The following is a 23,970-nucleotide window of genomic DNA, read 5'->3' on the forward strand; positions in this document are numbered from 1 at the left end:
ACCGTAATTGGATCGATGGGATGTGCAGTGGGGTTGATGTGTTGTATGATTGCCTCAATTTCAGTGGATGCGACATTTTCGAAGTGTGACCAGCATGCCTTGTTTGTGGTTAGGTTGGTGATGGGTTCATCATTTGCGATGAGGTTCTTTGTAATTAGGTTCAGTATTTTGTTGTTAAAGAATTGGTCTAACTCATCGCAGGTGCTTGATTTCTTAGCTGAGCTGGGTGTATAGTGGATAGGTTGGGTGAGGTTGTTGACGTATGTGAATAGGGTTCTGGGGTTGGATTGGTTGTTGTGTATCTTCTTGGCATGGAAGGTGCATTTGGCTTTGTTAGTGTCGGTCTTGTATATGTAAAGGATGGTTTTGAATCGATCTTTTAGTTGGGGGGTGGGGTTTCGTCTCCAGTTCTTTTCGGCTTGTCTCAGTAGTTGTTTAGTCTTTTTCAGTTCGTCGGTGTACCAAGGTGTTTTTTACATGTAATGATATAAACCTCCTAGAACTGTGGTATGGTAATTGGGTGGGTTACAAATTGTTACAACTACATGAATGCATAAATAATTAAATAAAGATTGTTTAGCAGAAAGAATGGTGTATGTATGAAAAGCCCTCCCGGAGAAGGTGATGAAGAGAAAGATGGTAGCAGAGGATGGAAACAAAATGCTGGGGTAATATGGATCAAGCAGTGTTTCAACCTAAACCATATTGAGATGATTGTTTTGTGCTTCCCGGAAAGAGTACCAAGCTGCAATTATAACCCTAAAGGAATGGCATAGGATAGTTAAAACCCTAAATAGAAGGCACAGGGGTAAGCAGGCCAGAACAGCAATTACAACTCTAAAACAAAAGGTGCAAGGGTTACCTGCATGGAATGGCAGTTACAACCCTAATCACTTTGCTGGGCAGACTGGATGGGCCCTTTTGGTCTTTTTCTGCCGTCGTTTACTTGCAATCAGGCCGATACAGTACAGCGCGCTCCGGTGGAGCGCACTGTTAGCCCAGGTTTGGATGCGCGTTTCGACGCGCTAGCTTTACCCCTTATTCAGTAAGGGATAATAACGCGTCGAAAACGCGCTTCCAACCCCCCCCCCCCCCCCGAAACTAATAGCGCCCGCAACATGCAAATGCTTGTTGATGGCCCTATTAGTTATTCCCGCGCGATACAGAAAGTAAAATGTGCAGCCAAGCCGCACATTTTACTTTCAGAAATTAACGCCTGCCCAAAGGCTGGCGTTAATTTCTGCCGGCGCCAGGGAAGTGTACAGAAAAGCAGAAAAAACTGTGATATTAAGTCAGAGGCCCCAAAAGTAAAAAAAAAAAAATAAGAAAGAAAAATCGGCCCATGGCCCGCGGGTCGGAAGACGGACGCTCAATTATGCCTGCGTCCATTTTCCGAACTCGTGGCTGTCAGCGGGTTTGAAAACCGACGCCGGCAAAATTGAGCGTTGGCTGTCAAACCCGCTGACAGCCGCCGCTCCTGTCAAAAAGGAGGCGCTAGGGACGCGCTAGTGTCCCAAGTGCCTCCTTTTACCGCGGGCCCTAATTTGCATAGGCCGCCCTCCTGAATCGCGCGCCCAGGAGAGTGGCATGTGTGCGCGCCGGGATAGCGGGCGCTCGCCTGCTCTCCTGCACGTTTTTCTGTATGGGCCTGAATGTTAGAACCCGCGGTCTCCAGCTGCTCCTAACCAGCCAATGGACTTACTGGTGTCTCGCTTCATCTTTGCAGCGGAACACCACAATTATGCGCATACAGCGGGGACCCAACAATGGACGCCTTAGTTGTGCACATGCCCAAGTACATGCATAATATATGCGCCAAGGTGGGAAAATGCAGGAGTTGCTCTTGGATGATGTCACCGGTCTCTAGGCATTTATCCACTCTGCTCTGCACTCCTTGCCTCGGCAACAAGTATCCGGAGTGATCTACTCCTCCGTGCGTGTTGCTTCTCCCTGCGTTTTCTGCCTGTGTTCCTGTTTGCTTGTGTTCCTGGGTTCCTGATTCCTGCTGTGGTTCTGTGTTTTGGTTTGTCTCTCCTGCTCAGTCCTGTTTCTGTGTCGATTCCTGTACTCGTCCTTGTCTCGTGTTGTCTCCCTTGGCTTGACTTCCTGGTTTATCTTCAGCTTGTTCTCTGACCTTCCTCATTGACTCCTGAACCTGACCCCTTGCTTTGGACCTGACCTATGCCTGTCTGCTGCCTTCCCCATCCTCTGGCCTATCTTTTGGATCTCTCTGTCTGCTGCCTGCCCCAACCTTCACCCGGACCTGGACTCTCTCACTTGCTGTTACCCTAGGGACCCTCCTAAGACCTGCTGACCATCAGAACCCATGGGCTCAACCTGTGGGGAGACGGTTGATATAGGCAAAGCTCCAGTCAGTCCCTCTCAGGGTTTGTCCGCCAACTGTGTGGGCTGCATGAGCTTTCTCATCTGGCCACGCCAACCACACCACAGTATAAGGGTCCACTTTGCTAACAGCTATGTTATGTTACTATGCATGCAATGAGAAAAATACAGGACTAGATTATCCTGTTCTGAAAAATTGGAGCCATTTGTCAATCCTAGGCACTTGTACTACTTGGAAAGCAAAGCATTCTCAAAGCGAAACTGATTTTGTTATCATATAAGGTACCTAAAGGTTCTTTACCAGAAATATGTGGTACCTAAAGGTTCTCTACCAGAAATATGTGGTTTCACTTACCAAAAGGGGGAAACAGAGGCCTAGATTTACTATAGAAACATAGAAATGAAACATAGAAATGACGGCAGAAGAAGACCAAACGGCCCATCCAGTCTGCCCAGCAAGTTTCGCACTTTTTTTTTCTCATACTTTCTCATACTTTTTTTTTTCTCATACTTTTTTTTTTTCTCATACTTTTTTCTCATACTTTTCAGCCAGCCTCAGCCAACAACATAGAGCCCTGATGCCCTGACGCCCTGTCCAGCTCCCTACCGCGAATGGTGTTCGCTGGCTCAATACCCCAGAGGAAGCCCGACAATACCTGGATACCCTAGACCGTTCTGCGCCGGCGGTGGCAGGAGCTTCTGGTTCGTGATCTTCACGGCAGCTGCCTTTGTTGGGCTCGGTGGTTTGGTTAGCCCAGCTAGTACTGGCTGATGGCAGCCGGTTCAGCCGAAGCGCAGTCAAGTGTGTTGTTAAAAAATTGTTTTTTTTCTGACTGGGACAGTCTGGTGATCCGGGTGAGACCCAGGAGGCCCCTGGAAAACACCGGGCGTGCAGGTGCGGGAGCAGGACATGTTCGTTGCCAGAAAGTCTGGCGAACAGCAGTCTCACCAGTGTCTACAACTGACTTTACCATGGTGGCAGTTACACCCCAGGCAACGCGCCCGCTCCCCAGTTTTACTGTTTTCTATTTCCAGTCTAGTTCTTATATTGGTTTGTTTGTTTTTCTGATACATTAGATGTCTGTTCTAACGGGCTCTTCCCTTTCCTGATATGATGTATACAGTCTATGGGCAAAGTCGGGTTCCATAAGTGTATGGATGGGTGATTTACCTGTTTTCTCTGTCTTACCCTTTGGATGGGACCTGAATTGCCCACGGATCACACTGTTTGGCCACGTGGGGTGCTGGTGGGTTGGGGGGGGGGGGGTTGGGGGGGGGTTGGGGGGGGGGGCGGTATGCATCGAGGTGATCTCCATAAGATTGTGGGGATGTGTTTATCTGTCTGTTTGGGGAGTTGGGGGGAGAAGGTGGAAAGGGTGAAGGGGGGTTGAGGTTTTATTGTTATCTCTGGCAGGTTAATATACTGTGATGGGGGTTTAGGCATCAATACTGTTCCTTCTTTTGTGACCCAGGTTGTGGAGATGGGATGTACGGAGATCTCGGCTGGGAAGATCTCTGTTTCTCATGATCATTTCATATTTTTCACTTTCTTTCCTGATGTGATAGATACTGGCTAAGCAACATGTCCGCCTGATCTCTTGGAATATATATGGTATTAACTCTCCTATTAAAAGAACAAAAATTCTCACACTCCTAAAGAAAAACTCAGCAGATGTAGTGTTCCTTCAAGAAACACATCTTACGGATGTGGAACATCAGAAATTATGCCGTGATTGGGTGGGGTCGGTACACTTTGCTTCAGCTACCACTAAATCTGCAGGGGTCGCTATTCCCATACATAAGCGATTGCCTCTTTCTAATAAACATGAAATTAAGGATCCCCTGGGCTGCTGCTATATCATATTGATTGCAGAGCTCTTTCAGTGCCCGCTGGTGATGTGTAATTTATATGCCCCCAATAATCCGCCTCTGGCCTTTTTTCAGACCATTCATGACCACTTAGTGCCCTATATGAATTCGGGCCTTATTGTTGGGGGTGACTTCAATACCATCAGAGATCCCCAGCTGGACAAGGAGCGGGGGGGGGGGGGGGGGGGGGGGGGGGGGAGGGGACGCCAGCCAAAGTAAAGGTCATTGGGGGTAAACCTTTTTCCTTGTTTGAATAGGAATTGGACTTATTGGATGCCTGGCGCACATTGAACCCCACAGCTACCAATTTCACATATCTGTCCCGGGCGCATGCTACATACTCCCGACTGGACTACATTTTGCTTAGCACTAATCTGTTCTCTCAACTCACTAATGTGGGCATGCCTGGTAACGTAGGGTGCGCCCGCGCTCCGATTGATGTACCAGCAAGGGCGCGAACTTCAGGGGCGTCCCCCTGGGATGACGTCATCCACTTCCAATATAAAAGGTCTCAGTATTCGCTAACGAATTGAGTTAGCAAGTGGATTGCTTCGGCTTTACTCGCAAGCTACTCTGCCTCCTCGGACTTACCAGGGGTACCCGCTCCTTGGGGGCCTCGCTCTCTTTTCTTTATTTCAGATTGCAGATAGGAACCGGTACTCGCTCCTCGAGGGCCCATGTTCCTGAAGACTCTGAAGATTCTTTACTGCCTGGAAGCTATTACAGATACAGACATTTGTGAGTTACCATCGCTCTCTCAGAGCTTTCCCTGGAACCAGGTACTCGCTCCTTGAGGGCCTAACCCTTTCCAGCTACTGAGCTTCCTTAAGACCTTATGTGAGTGTTGTCATCCAGTTCTGGCTATGTACACAGCATACCCTGCCTACTCACTATCTATAGTTTCTCTACAGCTCAGCAACCCTGGGATCGCTGTTCCAGTACCAGAAGGGCTTCAGCCCTGCTGGGCATTTCAGCTCACTACTGCCACCTCTGGTGGTTCTACTAACCTGTCTAATAAAAGAATTATCTGTGTCATGTGTCGTGCCATTCCGGGGACAACGGAGGGAGACGGCAAGAAGACGCCGCGGCAGCTAATCGTCCATCAGACCCGAAGGGAGTCGCCACAGAGGTAAAGAGGGCGGAGTGAGGGCGTCGAGCAGCGACGGACGTGACACCATGTCTTCCAGGATGTTGCAGAGGGGCATGTTTTCCTTCTCCTGGGTCACCAAGGAAACGTTTACCCGTGATCTCTCTCTCTCCAGGTGACATCCAGGGCTCTCACAAGGCTTCTTACCAAGAAAGAAATGGCAAAACCCCCAAAAAACCCTGGAAGCAAACCCAGACAGCCACTGTGAGTGGACTGTACGGGCAGCTTCCTGACCTTTCTCAGGGACAACAGGCAAGGTTCGCCTGAATCCTCCAAGTAGGCCCAAAAATTCAACGAAGGAAAAACCTCCTGCATGTCCACCTAACTCCCCAACTCAAAAGCATTGCGTGCCCGGCCCTCAGCAGAGAGCTGCTTTTATTTCCTCCCCAGCATCCCAGGGAGGGTCTTCCCCACGATCTCCACCTCTCTATCCCTAGCTAAAGGAGTTTAACTAAGGGCACTCTTGACAATGAACCCCAGTGGGGCTTTACATAGCATTCTGGGGGTCTTTGTGGTTGAGCCTTGGGTTAGAAAAGGAGTCAGAGTGCCTCTGCTCTTTTGAGTGCCATGCTTTTTTTTTTTTTTTAGAGATCTTTTCTTTTCCTGAGGGGAAAGTTTTCCACCCTTCCCTCTTCAGGTCTTTGATTTCCTTAACGGAGTATGGAATGTCCCATTCGATTTTTGTGGAGTACCCCTAGGATCCCAGGACTCGTATTATTTTTCCTTTCTGTTTTTACATCATGAGGAGGAGGGGCTCCTTTCACTGGGAGAGGACCATAGGATCACCAGCATCCTCCAGGAGGGATGACACAAGAGTCATCCATGGGGAGAAGGAGTAAAATGGGAGAGACGGACAGTTTGCGACTATCACTTCAAAGAGATAATGAGAGAAGAGTAGTAAAACAGGGACCCATCAGGTACCACAGGTGTGCAGGGAGACTGAATTTTATAACATGTGATTAAGCTGTCATTATCTGAGGATATTTACATTTTTTATGGAGACTCTCTCTGATTAAAAGGACATGTGACTGAATGATGAGATATTCTCACTTTATTTAGTTCTCTAAAATCTATTTGTTTGTATGCAACCACTTTGAGTGTTAATGCAGCACACAATTTGTATTTTTTGATTTTACCCATCAGGTACCACCAGAAGAATGGATGAATATAAGAACTTGCTGCTTTGAGGTATCTTAAACCATGATGGCTCCTGAAATAAAGCATGATGGCCATGAAAACTAAAATTTGAGCCCATAAGAAGCTTTTCACACAATATTGATAGAATGCAAATGTAAAATTTGACCTCATTAAACATGGGGCATCTCGTTTCGCATATATTAGTGCCTCCGACACGCTAGCATTGAATGTTTAGAAGCCACATTGTCCTTCATAATAGAAATACCCCCGGAGGAAGCTGGATACCTGCGAGACAGGGGCCCTTGTTGGGGTTAAATACCTGTCATCAATTCATATATAAATGGGCTCTGACCGACGGCCCGCAAATGCGCATTAGAGAGTAGCTCTGCCGCGCATGCGCGGGTGGGAGAGCACGTCTTTCAGAACGGAGCTACAATATGGTGCTGGGAGGAGCAGCAGCAGCGGAGCGGCGGCGGCGATATTGGGAGGAGTAGCGGTGGCGGCATCTGAGTGTCGGACGGGCCAGCATATGGCGCTGGGAGGAAATGCAGCGGAGGGGAGGAGCAGCTGAGGCGCGCGCGAGGGAGGGATCCCCGGAGACCTCCCGTCTCCGTGTCTGCGCCATCCAGCGAGAGCGGGGCTGCACTGAAGAGAACAAGAGGGAGAGGGAAGGGGTTGTGGATGAGGTGAGGGGATGGAAGGAAAAGGGATGTGAGTGAATAAATGGGAAGGGTAAGAAGTTGTGGAGAACCGAAAAAGAGGGAGTAGAGGAGGGCTGAGGGAAAGGGAAGGGGTTGTGGATGAGCTGAGAGGGGATGGGAGGGGATGAGAGTGAGGGATGGGATTGAGAGAGGGTGGGGAGTGACTGAGGGAAGGAGAGGGAGTGAGAGGGAGAATGAGGGGGGAGGTGAGAGTGAGGGAATGGGGGTTTCAGTGAAACGGGAGGGAGGCAGTGGAAGAAAGAGGGTAAGACTGAGGGAAGGGAGTTTTAGTGGGGGCAGGGAAGGGAAGGGGGGTGGTGAATGAGCGAGGGGAAGGGGGAGTGAGGGAGAAGTGTAGAAGGGCGCAGTGTCCGAAAACGGACCGAAATTTTTTTTTTTAATGTAGCCCGTTATTACGTGCTTAACGGCTTGTTCATATATAAAAGCATCACATTTATTTATGATCTAAGGTCAATCCGTTAATTTGTGAGATCTCTTTCATACAAATATTTTACTTGGAGTTTGACATCTCTTTTGAATTGCTATATAGTAAGCATATCTAGCTGGAATTAAGGACATTTTGTCTCTGTGTGAGAACTCCTGTATACAAATATTGTACTTGTATATCTATGGTGGTTTATGTGATGGTGAGATTATAGATGAATATGGGTGGAATGTGAGGTATGTATGTACGTGGTGAGTGTGATATATTATCATTTTATGGGAGTCTTAATGGTATTATTGGTTTAACAGGTTTGTCTAAGATTTATGAGATAATGGGTGTGTCTAAAGGCACTCTTGTAAGAACTAATTTCTTATAGCTCACAAAAATTGATTTAAAAATAATAATAAAGTTGTTATAAATAAATATAGAATTTGTTCTTTTTTCTTTCGCCATTTTTTCATAAGAACATAAGATTTATCATACCGGGTCAGACTAAAGGTCCGTCAAGTCCAGTATCCCGTTTCCAACAGTGGCCTATCCAGGACACAAGTACCTGACAGGATCCCAAAAAGTTGATATTCCATGATAAGCAGTGGATTTCCCCAAGTTCACCTTAATAATGGTTTATGGAATTTTCTTTCAGGAACTTGTCTAAACCTTTTTTAAACCCAGCTACACTAACAACTTTTATCACGTCCTTTAGCAACAAATTCCAGAGTTCGATTATGTGTTGTGTAAAAAATTATTTTCTCCTATTTGTCTTAAATGTATCTTTTAATACATTTATTGAATGTCCCCTTGTCTTTGTACTTTTTGAAATAGTAAACAACCAATTCACGTTTATCTGTTCTACTTCACTCATCAATTTATAGATCTCTATCATATCTTCCCTCAGCTGTCTCTGCTCCAAATTGTAGAGCCCTAAACTCTTTAGCCTTTCCTGATTGGGGAATTGTTCCATCCCTTTATTCATTTTATCACCCTTCTCTGTACCTTTTCTAATTCTGCTGTCTTTTTTGAGATGTGGTGACCAGAAATGCACACAGGATTCAAGGTGTGGTTGCACCATGGCGTGATACAGAGGCATCACGATATTTTTTGCTTTATTTTCCATTCCTTTCCTAATAATTCCTAGCATTCTATTTGCTTTCTTGGCTGCTGCCACACACAAGAGCATTTCAACATATAATCCACAATAATGCCTAGATTCTTTTCCTAGGTGATGACACCCAACGTGGAATCTTGCATTGTGTAGATATAACTTGGGGTGCTCTTCCCTACCTGCTTCACTTTGCACCTGTCCACATTAAATGTCATTTGTCACAATCCTTTTGTGATTTAACAACTTTGAATAATTTTGTATCATCAGCAAATTTGATCACCTCACTCTGTTGTTCCCATCTCTAGGTCATTTGTGAATATATTAAAAAACAATGATCTTAGTACAGATCCCTGGGGCATTCCACTATTCACCTTTCTCTATTGAGAAAATTGACCATTTCAGCCTACTCTCTGTTTTCTACCTTTTAACCAGTTCTCAATCCATGACAGATTATTGCCTCCTATCCCATGACTTTTTAATTTTCTCAAGAGTCTCTCATGAGGTACTTTGTCAAATGCTTTCTGAAAATCCAGATACACTATATCAACTGACTCATTTTTATCCAAATGTTTCTTCATGTCTTCAAAAAATTATAGCAAATTGGAGAGGCAAGACTTACCTTGACTAAATCTATGTTGACTTTGACCCATTAAACTATGTGTATCTGTATGTTCAGTAATTTTGTTCTTTAGAATAGTTTCAACCATTTGTCCTGGCACTGACATCAGGCTCACCGGTCTGTAGTTTCCTACATCACCCCTGGAATCCTTTTTAAAAACTGGCATTACATTGGCCACCCTCCAGTCTTCAGGTACTGTACCTGATTTTAAAGATAGTTTACAGATTTCCAACAGTAAGTTAGTAATTTCATTTTTCAGTTCTTTTAGCACTCTAGGATGTATACCATCTGGTCCAATTGATTTGGAACTCTTTAGTTCAAGGTACACTGAGATTTGTTTCAGTTCCTCTGAATCATTACCTTTAAATATTACTTCTGGCATGGGTATCTGCCTTATATCTTCCTCAGTAAAACAAAAGCAAAGAATTAATTTAATCTCTCTGCTATGGCCTTAGCCTGCCTTTTACCCATCTATCATCTAATAGTCCAACTGACTCCCTCACAGGCTTTTTGCTTTGAATGTACCTGAAAATGTTTTTATTATGAGTTTTTGCTTCTACAGGAAGCTACTTTTCAAATTCTGATTTGTGTTCCTTATCAATGCTTTGCATCTAACTTGCCAGTGCTTATGTTGGTTCCTGTTTTTTCATTTGGATTCCTTTTCCTAAAGGAAGTTATTTAGTTAATATGAAGAGCTTTGTAAGTGATAGAAATTAGTGGAGCAAAGATAATCATTAAATAGCTAGTGTAATTGCTTGACATAATGTCTATAATTTCTGAGAATACATATGTCATTTTTCTTAGCTTGCTTATAACAAGAAAAAAGTCATGAGATCAGATATAATGAGCAGTTATTCATGAGGCTAACAGTGCAGATATCAGGAAGAATAGGACATCAGCAACATAACCACACTTAACTGTTGCTGTTGTGATTAGCATAGACAGTTGAGGCCTCAGCAGAGGACAAGAACATATGGGAGTAGCCCAGAGAAGAAACTGGAACATAGGTCAAGAAAATTAGCATAAAAGACCAAAGTCAAGACAGACTAGTTAGATCAGAAGAAAGAACAGCTCAGAAGAAAAGCTTGTTGGATATTAAAGTTCCTGATCTCCAGCACTGTGTTTCCGATTTTCCAAAATATATAAGACTCACACTGGAAACTGTGAAAAGTATCTTTGTATATATTCATAATGCAAAACTCTAATCTTGTATGCTTTTATTGTTTATTCTCAGATTTAGAAGTAAAACGTCTATGCTTATAAATATGTGTGTTGTGTATTCTGAGACGTAATAACCTACCACTTAGCCCATCTTTTACTTTTGGCATCCATGAACAGGAAATTATGTCATAGAATTACATTATTGATGGTTGATTGTCAAGTAATCATGTTTAAGAAAAATAAGGCTACTAAGAAATGGTTGATACTGGGCTGGTTCTCGGATAAGCCATGTTATTGTGTAGCGAAGCAACTTGCCAGGTCTCATGTGGCTTATGTTCAGTGGGAAAAGGAGTTGGACAAAGAGATAGGACCCTTAGAGGCCAAAGTGTCTGCAATTTTAGAAAGAATGTAGTTGGAAAAATTAGATGTGAATGGGGGATGGGTTTGTTGGTTATAAATAAGTGTGTTGTGTATTCTGTGACATAATAACCTATCATTAGCCCATCTTTTACACTATGTCACTTCGCATTGGAGACCAAAAGACTTTCTACTAAAAACTGAGCTTTCAGAGCCAAATAGTGATCCCTTAATTGGGACAGTTGAAGAAAACAGTTAAATTCCTACTGCAGCAAGTCTGATCCAGGACAGGAAGCGACATCGGATACAGCGTTCTGAAGACCTCATTGCCATCTAGAGAGCTGCATGGTTGGTTGCCTGCAGGTATGACAGATCACACTAATACTTCTGAAGTGTTTTCTACAGCAGTTGTAGACTGCTCTGATTTTCTGGAGGGAATTTGTAAAGTTGGCAATGTGTCTGAATGGGTGGTAGTGCTGGGAAGGGCCGTGAATCCTCCACACATCCTGTAATTATATCCGACCCTTTTGTGGCACTTTCTGATCTGGGAAAGAAGTCATGGGGGAGTATGCACGTGAACCTGATGCCGCACTATAATATCCATGTCATTACCATCCTTGAGGGTCTTCAGTGAAAAGATAGAGTTAGCGATAGCTGAGATGGAGAAAGTTATGCTGGAAGTGCTGCAGGATGCATTTGATTCAGATTTGCTGGGTCGGAGCCCTGACTGTGGATCTCCTAATACTGGGGAAACTGCTCAAGCAACTCAGGTACTAAATGAAGAATATCCCATGTGGATGGGTTGTGTGAGAGTAGGCTGTGACCAAGGTACTGAAGTGATGCAATGGGTGTTTGAAGAATACCAGGACGATAGTGACCCCCATAGAGATCTGTTAACAAGCCTGTGGACATAAATACTTTCCTGGTTTGTGCAATCCAGAGATGGCTGGTCATTATGTAGCTAACATTTTCCCATATTTCTAAGAGAGATTGCGATGGCCAACCTTTTGAGCTCAGTGTGTCAAAATTCATTAAAAAAATGAGCATAACTCGGGTGGTGTGTCACTTCTAGAAAAATCCATAATTTTGTGATATTTGTAGCTCTAATTAATAACAAAAAGTTATAATTTTAATATATGTACTGTATTTATTAATAAAAAACAAATAATTCTTTACCTTACCTGCTTAGTGACTTTTTTGTTGCTGAATTTCATTGGCTAAATCTTCAATTAAAACACTCTCTCCCCTCCACCCCCCCCCCAACACACACACAAACTCTTACTCCCCTGGATTTTCTCATACACACTCATGCTCTCACACTCACTGGCTCCCTCACTTACACACAAACAGACACCCACCCAGACAGGCTCCCAGTCATTCTCACACACAACACACACACACACACACACATACACACACTGACCCCCAGGCAGGTTCCCATTCATTTTCACACCACTCCTGCTCCATCCTCCAGGCAGGCACCAATTCAATCTCACACACACAGACCCCCAGGCAGGCACCCATGCATTCACACACATACACCCCCAGGCAGAGTCCCATTCATACACATGCACACACTAAATGCAGACCCCCCCTCTCTTTTGCCAGCAACCTCAGAACCTCTCTCATTCCTCTGCTGCCACTGTCACTGCTGCCGCGTGGCTATTGGGGAGGTGCTGATTGCTGCTACTGACACTGAAGTCCATTCTGCTGCCTCCTCTGTGCAGGCCCCGTGGGCTTCCACTTTCTCCATGCTGATCTCGTACATTGTGAGATCCGTTGAGAAAGTGCTATTCTTGCACATTCCCAAAGATTACATGTGCCAATCACTAAAAAGTAATTTTTTTTTTTTTACCTTTGCTGTCTGATCTTAGTTTTCTAATTGGTTGGTCAAAGGCTTTTTTTCCCACCTTCCCTTTATTTTTTTCCACCTTCCCTTTCTTATTTTTTTTGCCAATTCCTTTTATATTGTCTTTTTTTCTGTTTCTTTTCTCTCCATCTTCTTCCCTCAAACACACAGTCAGGTTCTCATTCTCACATGCATTTCTCACTCACACACACACACAGGCTCTCACTGTCACATGCTCTCTCTCTCATACAACCATTCATACACACAGTCTCTCACTGGCACATGCTGTCTGACTCTCACACACACAGGCTCTCTCTCACTCCCACATGCTGTCTTGCTCAAGCACATGCCGTCTCTGCAAACATTCAGGTCCTCACTCTCACACACAATCTCTCAACTCATCTCATACACGCATACACACACACCCTCTACAGACCCTCAGCCTCTCTCTCACCTCTGGGTCTCCTCTTCACGGGTCGCCCCAGGATGGGCTCTGCAGCGGCCCTAATCTTCTCGGGCCATGGCGGCCCTGCTACCGGGCCTCTTCCTCTTCTCGGGCCGCTGCGATTTGGGATTCGCGGCGGCCCGTAAGCGCAAGCGCTGCTTCTCTTCTGCACGTGCTGATGCTTCTCCTCCTTCCTGCCTGCGCGGCTCCAGCAACGTTTACTTCCGGGGCTACACAGGCAGGAAGGAGGAGGAGCATCAGCGCGTTTAAATGCGATCTTTTTCTTCGGGCCGTGGTGATGTGAGCCTCACCATGGCTCTGCCTATCTGCCTGTCGCTGCACCGCATGAGCCTCCCTGCACCCGGGGGCATTGTAGGGGGGGTGGAGGGGTCCGGAGGGTGGGGGGATACTAAAAAAACTCATTTTAAAGGGTCGGCGCAGCCGATAAAAAAAAAAAAATTCCCGATAGTCCACGAAACGCTGCGCGTGTCAGCAAAAACGTCTCGGCGTGTCACCTCTGACACGCGTGTCATAGGTTAGCCATCACTGGATTAGGATGTAATGATGCATCCATGTCAGATCACTACTTCCACTAATGTTAGAATTCACTATGTGATGTCTTTACAAGCTTGTCCACCCCCATATTGGCAATGGCAAGTGGTTACTTCTGATGGACTGAATGAAGCATCACCTGTGAAAACCAATGGGTTAGATGTATCTGGGTTGGAGTAACTAGTTGATCCCTTTTGCTCTCCATGTAATTAATGTATTGGTTTTGTGACATTGTGAAGTGAATTTATGACTGCTGTCCCAAATTTAACAGCCTGGGCAGGGGGTGGGGTGGGATGGGGTATAGAGAGCCTAAAGATTCTTTACCAAGAGTATATGGTTTCACCACCATAAAAGGGGGGGGGGGGGGGGGGGGGGGGGGGGGGGGGGAAACAGAGTTAGGAAAAATAGAGAGGGATAGCTCCCCCTTGTGGGAGTTTAATATGGTAAATAAAAAGTCCTGCCACCTTTTTGTTTTGGGAAAGTCTAAGTTGACCCTTCCAGGGGTAGCATGTGTCTTGCTGTTCCCTGTTTTGTTTATTTTTGCTGGGGGTCTTTGGGATTGAGACCCTGGTTTAAAAATGGAGTCAAAGTGCCTTTGCTCATTTTGGTGCCATGTTTTTTGAGACCTTTTTCTTTGCCTGAAGGGGAAGTGTTCCATCCTTCCAACCTCAGGCCTTTGGTTTCCTTAACCAAGTATGGAATGTCTCTTTTGATTTTTGTTGGGTACCCTTAGGATCCAAGGATTCAGATATTTTTCCTATCTGTTTTACATCACTGGGAAAGGACCTAGGGTCACCAATATCCTCCAGGAGTCATTCATGGGGAGCAGGAGTAAAATGGGAGATAAGAAGACTATGTGGACCCACTCTGTGGATCACTGTCATCTGAAGGAGATAATGGGAGAAGAGGAGTAAGACAGGAACCCCTCTGGTACCACCAGCGGAATGGATGAGAGGAGAAAAGAAGTAAGGAGAGGTAAGAGAAATGGGACTCTACCATGAAAGACAATTGAATTGACTAAGAGATATCTCCTATCAATTGGGAGGGAGCTGATCCTACCACCTGATTGGAGAGCAGAATCTATACATTTGGACAATTGGCATTTAATGAATATCACAAAAGATTGAATTAAAGACAAAGGTCACAAATTTATTCTAAGAGAATATTGAAACTGAATGAATACTGAATGAATACTGAATGAATTATTGAAACTTGTACATCATATTCTGAGAACTATAAAAATTCTAAAGGCCTTTTCCATCAAAATTCAACAGTAAAATTTATCCTGGAAATCATGAGAGTCTCCAGCATGATTATTGCTGCTATTGTTATGGGAGTCTCGGTTTAGTGGACCCTTGGGCCGACCCACTGGAGACTGGGAAAGAAGGACACTGTCTCTGTACAGTAGGCCGGTAGGCAGATGATCAGGCTGGACGTAGATGCAATTCACCCTGGAAGCTGGCACTCCCCTGGGAGGAGCCCGTAGGAGCCCAACCGCTGGGACTTAGGTGTCTTCACCCTTGGAAGCCGAACACCCCCCCTCCCCCGGGAGGAGCCCGTAGGAGCCCGGCCGCTGGGACTTAGGTGATCGGTGGGTCAGGACGGGTAACTGGAACCAGACTAACACAGTGACTACACTGTAACAGGGTACGGGTTCTGGAACCAGACAGGAACTGTAGCGAGACTCAGGTACTGGAACCAGGCAAGAACTGTAGCAAGCAGGCAGGCAGGCAGGAACGGAGCGACGAAGACAAGTCAGACGCTCCGGGGCACAACACAACAGGAAACCAGGAAGCTAACCCGCTGCAAGGCAAAGACTGGCTGACCGCGGCCGACCTAAGAAGGCTGCGGCGTCTGACATCAGGATCTGGGCGGAGTCACCAGTGGCGGGAAACGGCCTAGAAAAGCGCCCAAGTAGGGGCTGGGCGTCCATGGGGGAGCTCGCCGCGGCGCAGCCCCAGCGGGGCTGCGCCGTCAACCAGGACGCGAATTAGGCCTCAGGAGCCGGGAGCTGGTCCGGGAGAGTGAAGGTAAGGGACTGGCTGCTACTGCCGCGGCCAGAACCGCAACAGCTATTGGTAATTAAGATAATTAAGTGCTGTATATAATGAACTTTAAAGGGGGACTTAACATAAAGCAATGCACAGGGCCTAGAAAAACTACTCCCCCCCCCCATTCAGGGAATCGTGGACACTCAGATAACATGAACATCATGGAAAGGCTGGGATAATTAAAACTGTGTTTTAGGTGTGGTTCCTGGGACCCTATCCAGGATTAGCAGCCCAGGGTAACGTCTCTGTGTAGGCCAAATTATGTGATTAATATAAATAGGTTGACAAGAGTGGGAACAGAACTGGGTTCATGTGCAGGCCATAAGAGGTGAAGAGCACTGGAGTAATGAGATGTATAGGTCATAAGTGAGCAACTAACCAAATCAATTGTAGCTGCACTGCTGACGTGGAACCTGGTGACAGTCAGCCCGTGAAACTAAGGCAATGCTACTTCTGACAGCCCTGAGAGTCCTGGCACCCCTTTTCCCTGACCCTGCAGTGCTACCCTTTGCACAATAGATGTTACTGCAATAAGACCCGCGGTGGGGGGGGGGGGTTTTTGGGGTGTGTGAAGTGAAAGGTTGGAGAGGGGATAAGCATATCATCTCCCCCTTCTTATCTATGACAGTGCACCGCCAAGCCTGGGCTCTGCGCTGCTATTCATATGCAGAGAGATATAAATTACTGCTTCCTGTAAGTCTGAGGGATGTCACATCTTTACACCATGCCACTAAAATGCTTCTTGGGAGCAAGATGTTTGGTTGCTATGAGTGAGAGTTTCTTGTATATTTAAAAAAAACAAAACAAAAAACTAAAGGTTTTACATTAATTTTTGGTTTGGTTGCCATCTAGTGAGAGTTTCTTGTATATTTAAAAAAAAAAAACAAAAAACTAAAGGTTTTACATTAATTTTTCTAACTACTGTATTATTGCTGCAAGGTCGATGATTTTGAATCCTTTCACCTCCTAACATTTTCTGACCAGAGGATAAAAATAGTGTTGCTATGGATGTCGGTACTGCATTGTGTGTGTGCCATAGGCACGCTAAAAATGACAGTATTCCTGTGCATGAGAACTAGTTATTCTAAAACACCGAGCCTGTTTTGACTTCACTATGTTCACAGTTCCCTGCCTTTCTTAAAATGTTAAGGAACACTCTTTTTTATGAAAGAAATACGCTTGCCGAAAGTGCCTGATCTAGGAAACAGCTGAGCTAGGCTTGGTGGTACCTGGTCAAAGACCAGATACATGATCGCTGTACAGGCAAGGAGCTGAGTTATTTCAAGAAATGCACGTGTATAGCATGCCACCAGGGGCTGAAAGGCTATTTAAGCAGTAATGACCTAATACTGAATGAATTAGCAACCAAAAGGGACCTGGTTTTACTTTTGTAAGACAGATGCTCGGAATAATATCTGTGATTACCTGGGCTTTGCTCACAGGGGTAGGGTAGCAGAATGGTGAGCACCCACAGTTTAAGGCAAAATTGTTTAAATATTTACATTGTTTGCAGGCCTGGTGCCTGCGGTCTGGCAAGTGGATGCTCATAGGGAAACTCCCCCTGGAATTTCCCTATGAAAGTTTAGGGGCAGGATAGCGCCACGGGTACTTTACAGCAGTTATAAAGTTAGTTGCTTACTTTCTGGTCCCACCTTTCCCCTACAGCTAGGGAAAGAGAACAGGTACTTTTACGTACAGCGTATCAAATATCACAGTCGGTAGTCACCAGGCACGTGATCACCAGACAGTGTGGTTCAACATCAAGGCAAAAGCATGTAGGGGTTGCACAAAGGGATATGGGGCTCCCACAGAGACTAGGGTCTTGGACTGTAGGAACACATTTTTTGATAAGTACATTAACAAGTCATTAATAAGGTGGACAAAGACAGAGAAAGTAGAAAAACTGTGGGCAAAACTAAAAAGCAACATTAGGGTAACAAACCAATTTTTTAGGAAAAGTAAATAAAAGGAAGTAGAAAACAGGCCGCTATGTTTCACAAAAGTGGTGGCTGGAAAGGTTAGGACAAAGAGGTTAGCATGCAAAGATTATAAGAGATCAGAAAAGGAGTAAGACAGGGAACACTATCTGGAAAAGCTAAGAGGAAGTAGGAAAGTGGTCAGGAGAGCAAAAGTGCAAGTAAAAGAGAAAACAGCTACTTCACTAAAGCAGGTTAACCAGATTTGCTTTTCAGATACGTTGTGATAGGATGAAAAGCAAAGGTGGGGGTAGCAAGACTGAGAGGGGTGGGGAGAATGTCTAGAGGCTGACAAAGAGAAAGAAAAAGGACCACAAACAACTGCCAGAAACAAGAATGAAAGCAAGGAAGACCCAGAGCAATTTCATAAGAGGAAGTTCACAAGGAGCTAGCAAAACTGAAAGTGGATAATGCCATTGGACCAGATGGGGTAAACCCTAGGATATTAAGAGAGCTCATACATAGAAACAACATAGAAACAGAAATGATGGCAGAAAAGGACCAGAGGATCCACCCCGTCTGCCCAGCAAGCTTATGCCAGTATCTGCTGCACTGTACAGGTTAGCCTCATGCTTGTTTTCAGGACCGTAAAAGTCAGGGCCCTCGGATGTTGTTTGAATCCAATTTCCATTAACTGTTGCCATGAAAGCAGAGAGCAATGATGGAGTTGCATCAAAAGTATCAGGTTTAGTATTAAGGGTAATAAAAGCCACATCAGCAAGTTATCTCCATGTTTATTTGTTCCCCAAACCATAAAATTCAGGGCCCTTGTTAGTAGCTATATTAATCCAATTCCCCTTTTCACACTGCCGTTGAAGCAGAGAGCAATGATGGAGTTTCATCAACAGCATCAAGGCTTATTTATTAAAGGTAGCAACTGCCACACCAGCAAGTTACCTCATGCACTCTTTTCTTTATTTTTATCCTCTAGCCTTTAGGGATCCACAGTGTTTATCCCATGCCCCTTTGAATTCCTTCACTGTTTTCGTCTTCAACACCTTCTCCGGAAGGGCATTCCAGGCATCCACCACCCTCTCCGTGAAGAAATATTTCCTGACATTGGTTCTGAGTTGTCCGTTGTGGAGTTTCATTTATGACCTCTAGTTCTATTGATTTCTTTCCAACAGAAAAGGTTTGATGATTGTGCATTGTTAAAACCTTTCAGGTATCTGAAGGTCTGTATCATATCACCCCTGAACCTACTCTTTTCCAGGGTGCATATATTCAGATCCTTCAGCCTCTCCTCATAAGTCTTCCAATGCTGACTTCTGACCATTTTGGTCACTCTTCTTTGGACTGCCTCTATCCTGTCTTTATCCTTTTGAGATACAGGCATTGGTGCTGAATGCAATAGTCCAGATGAGGCCTCACCTGTTCAAGGGCATTTTCACCTATTTTTTCTTACTGGTTATTCCTCTCTCTGTGCAGCCCAGCATTCTTCTTGCTTTAGCTATCAACTTATCACATTGCTTCACCGCTTTCAGATCATCAGACACTATCACACCAGGGTCCCTCTCCCAGTCCATGCGCATTGGTCTTTCACCATCCATCACATATAGCTCTTTTGGATTGTCACACTTCAGATGCATGACTCTGCACTTCTTGGCATTGTATCCCAGTCGCCAAATGTTTGATCACTCTTCAAGCTTTCGTAAATCACTTTTCATTCTCTCTGCTCCTTCAGGCGTGTCCACTCTGTTACAGTTCTTAGTATCATCTGCAACTAGACAAACTTTACCTTCTATCCCTTCCACCAGGTTGTTCACAAAGATATTGAACCGAACCAGTCCCAAAACCAATCCTTGTTGCATTCCACTTAACACCGTTCTTTCTTCAGAGTAGATTCCATTTACCATTACACGTTGTCTCCTGTCAGTCAACCAGTTTGCAATCCACGCTACTACCTTGGCACCCACTCTCAAGCTTCTCATTTTGTTCATGAGTCTCCTATATAGGACCATATTAAAAGCTTTACTAAAATCCAAGTAAATCACATCCAGCGTTCTTCCCTGATCCAATTCTCTAGTCACTCAAACAAAAAAATCAATCAGATTTGTCTGACAGGACCTTCCCCTGGTGAATCCATGCTGCTTTGGGTCAAGCAAAACACTAGATTGTAGATAGTTCACTATCTTTTCCTTCAGCAGAGTCTCCATTAATTTTCCCACCACCAAAGTGAGGCTAACTGACCTGTAGTTTTCTGCCTTCTCTCTGCTCTCAGTCTTGTGAAGCGGGACCACCACCGCTCTTCTCCAATCTTGCGGCACCACTCCCGTTTCCAGGGATCTATTGAACAGGTCCTTCAGTGGACCCGCCAGTACATCTCTGAGCTCTCTCAGTATCCTGGGATGTATCTCATCTGATCCCATGGCCTTGTCCACTTTCAGTTTGCCTAGTTCTTCCCATACGTACTCTTTTGTAAACGGAATTTTGTCCACTCCACCCCCATCCATAGTCAACTAGCGACGGTCCTTCTCCAAGGTCTTCTTTAGTGAACACTGAACTGAAATATTTGTTTAATATTTTTTCCATTTCTTCATCTCTCTCCATACTTTGATCTCTGTCACTTTTCAATTTCACTATACCACTTCGGACCTTTCTCCTTTCTCTAATATATCTAAAAAATGTTTTGTCATCTCGCTTTACCTCTTTGGCAATCCTTTCTTCCACCTGTCTTTTTGCTTTCTTGATTTCTTTCTTCATCTCCCTCACTTTCACCAGATATTCATCCTTGTGTTCCTCTTTTTGTGATCCTTTATATTTCTTGAATGCTGTTTTTTTTTTTTTGCCTTTATTTTATCAGTCACGACCTTTGAGAATCAGATTGGTTTCTTATTTCTTTTACTTTTGTTTACTTTTCTAACATATAGATTTGTTGCCTTTGTAATTGCTCCTTTTAGTTTGACCACTGTTGTTCCACCTCTCTCATTTTCTCCCAGTCTTCTAGTTCTACTTCCAGGTACGTCCCCATTTTGACAAAGTCCGTATTTTTTAAATTCAAAACTTGGGTCTTTGTGTGACCTCTTTGTATCCTATTTGCAAATATGGTAGTAGCCCTGGTCTTCAATATTTGCTAGGGCTTAGGAGACCAATGTTTAATGCATTTATGTACCAAACAAGTTATTCACATTACTTTGAATAGTGCTGCCACCAATATAACATAGATTAAGAAACCTTTCAACCAGTAAGTGTTGGTATGAGTCCTCTGAGTTCAGGGGGTGTAATGGAATGGAATTAATTGATTGGCCTAAGTTTGGCCAAGGATATATAGTATTTAGAATGTAAGCCTTCTTGGACTCAATGTTCTCACACCAACCCCACAGCTCGTGGCTGTACAACAACTGTCAGACCAGAAGACGTAAACAGATGTGTGGGCTCCTTGGGGAGAGAGTACTCACCCTAGACTGTGTTTTAGGAAAACTATATATGTTTCTCAAAACACATTTTCAGATATGCAGACGAAAAGGGTATAACTAAAACAGGCAGAAGAGGGAGATGGCAGAGGAACAGAAGGAGAGAAGTCCATTACCTGCTATTAATTAAGATGACTTAGAAAATAGCCACTGCTATTAGCAACAGTAGCATGGAATAGACTTAGTTGTTGGGTACTTGCCAGGTACTTGTGGCCTGGATTGGCCACTGTTGGAAACAGGATGCTGGGCTTGATGGACCCTTGGTCTGACCCAGTATAGGCATGTTCTTATGTAATATCAAGCCATACCATTTGATGATCACTGGTGCGGCACCCACCCAGATATTAGAGACATTATCTCCATTAGTGAGCACGAAATAGAGTATAGCTCCCTCCCTCATGGGTTCCATTACCATTTGTTTGAACAGAGCCTCTTGAAGGGCATCCACTACCTTTCTATTTCTGGTGGATTCTGCAGAAGGGATTCTTCAGTCTATGTCCGTCAGATTAAAATCCCCTACAAGCAACATTTTTCCCTTCTTTCCCACCTTTTGGATGTCTTTGACCAGATCTCTGTCTAGTTCTTCTGTTTAAATCAGAGGCCTGTATACTAGTCCAGTAAAAATGGATGAACCATCATCTTTTTTTAGGATGGCCCATAATGTTTCTTTTCTACCTCACATTCCTTGCAGTTCAGTTGCTTGGATATTGTTTTTGACATAAAGAGCTACTTCTCCTCCTTTTCTGTCCTCTCTATCCTTCCTTAATAAGTTATAGCCCGATATGGCCATATCTCAATCAGGAGACTCAGTGAACCAGGTCTCTGTAACAGCAACTATGTCCAAGTCCACTTCCACCATTAAGGCCTGCAGGTCTGGGATTTTATTGCACAAACTGTAAGCTCAAAGAAGTTCTGGCAGTTCTGATATCTGACTTTTCAATGCTTCTTTGGAGTCAGGTGTGGTCCCAAAGAATTGGAGGTAGGTTTTCGTGGTGCCACGTCACAAAAGTGGAAGTAAAGATGAAGCTGTGAATGCAAGACGGTTAGTCTGCCATTGGTGGTTGAAAAATTAATAGAATCACTGATAAAAAAGAGAATAGTCCATTATCTTGAATCCAGGAGATAGCAAGATCCAAGGCAGCATTGGTTCACTAGCGGTAGGACTTATCAAACATGTCTAATCAATTTCTTTGACTGGGCGACCAGGGTGTCATATCAGGGGAAAACACTTGATGCAGTGTACCTACATTTCAGCAAGGACTTTGACATGGTTACGCATAAACTATTTATACACAAACTGAGCTGCCTAGACCTAAGCCCAATAGTGACTGACTAGTTAGAAAATGGTTGGGTCAAAGGCAATTAAACATAATGGTTAATGGAGTTCACTCCAAGGAGAATGGGATTAATGAAGGAGTGCTGCAGGGATTGGTCCTGGGTCTGGTTCTATTCAATATTTACATAAACATTATTGCTGAGGAACTATCGGGAGGTAATTGCTGCTAAAGCACCTTTATGGGATCTGTCAGGTATTTGCAACCTGGATTGGTCACTGTCAAAACAGGATGCTAGGCTCAATAGACCTTGGTCTAACTCAGCATGTCATTTCTTATGAATGCAAGATTTGGTGCGAGTAGGACTTTGAACTGGAAAAAAACTGGGGTCAGTCTAAACTGGTGAACTATTTTTCTTGCTGGAGAAAGTGTGATTTAGCTTTATAATATTTTCTGTTTGGGAGTGTAATAGAGCTTCAAAATATATATTATTATCTATCTAGGAGTATGCTTGAATGTTAAAGAGGTCCATATTCAAAAGCATTTAGAAAGCTAACTCAGACATTATTTATTTATTTTTATTTATTTAACTTCTTTTACTATACCGACACTCAAGACCAGGTCTTATCGTACCGGTTTACATTAAAACATGGGGAAACCAATTAACGTATAAGTAGAAATGAGAAGTTACATTAAAACAGGGAGAGTAATAACATGGATGTCGGAAGCCAGCTAAATGAATATTTGGGCACGTATCTGGCACCTATCCAGCTAAATTCTATTCAGCTAATAAGTTAGGGGATTAGAATTTAGCTGGATAAGTTAGAGGTGTTCCAGGGGTGTAACTGGGAGGAGTTGAGTTAGCTGGATGACTTAGCTGGCTAGCTTGTCAGGCCAAAGAGCTGTCCTAAAGTTAGCCAGCTTTGTTAGCCGGTTAACTTTAGGATAGCTGGCTATTGAATATACCTCCAAACTTAGCCAGATAAGTTTACTTGGCTAACTTTGCTATTCGGACTGTGTCTGAATATGGACCTCCAAGTGTTTTAATTTCTCTTTGAGAGTGTGATTGAGCTTTAAACTGCATTATTTTCTGATTGGGAGTGTGATACATTTTCAAACACATACTGTTTGGCTGTTTGAGAGTTGACAGAGCTGTTTTCATGTTTGTTTTTCTTGCCGATCCCTGTCTCAAGTCTACATTTATAAAATATTGCCCATTATGGGGGAGGGAGAAAGTTTACATAACATGACAAACAAGTGTAAATGAAATGAAACCCTCACTCAAATCTAAAAATAAATAGTAGGTGAATTGTAAGTCTTTAGCTACAGAGCACACAAAAAGTCAAGCAAATTTAAGAAATGCATGTTTATAATAACTTAAAAGAAACAAATACAAACAGTAGTCCAACGGTGAGATGAGAACAACCCGGTCTTTTGCAGGGAGTGTCATATGTATGACTATCTGCATGTTTGGAAGAGGTATTAAGAAAATAAGAATTGCCATGCTCGGTCAGACCAAGGTCCATTGA

The sequence above is a fragment of the Rhinatrema bivittatum genome, chromosome 4 (genome assembly GCF_901001135.1).
Source record: "Rhinatrema bivittatum chromosome 4, aRhiBiv1.1, whole genome shotgun sequence".
In the NCBI taxonomy this organism is placed as follows: domain Eukaryota; kingdom Metazoa; phylum Chordata; class Amphibia; order Gymnophiona; family Rhinatrematidae; genus Rhinatrema; species Rhinatrema bivittatum.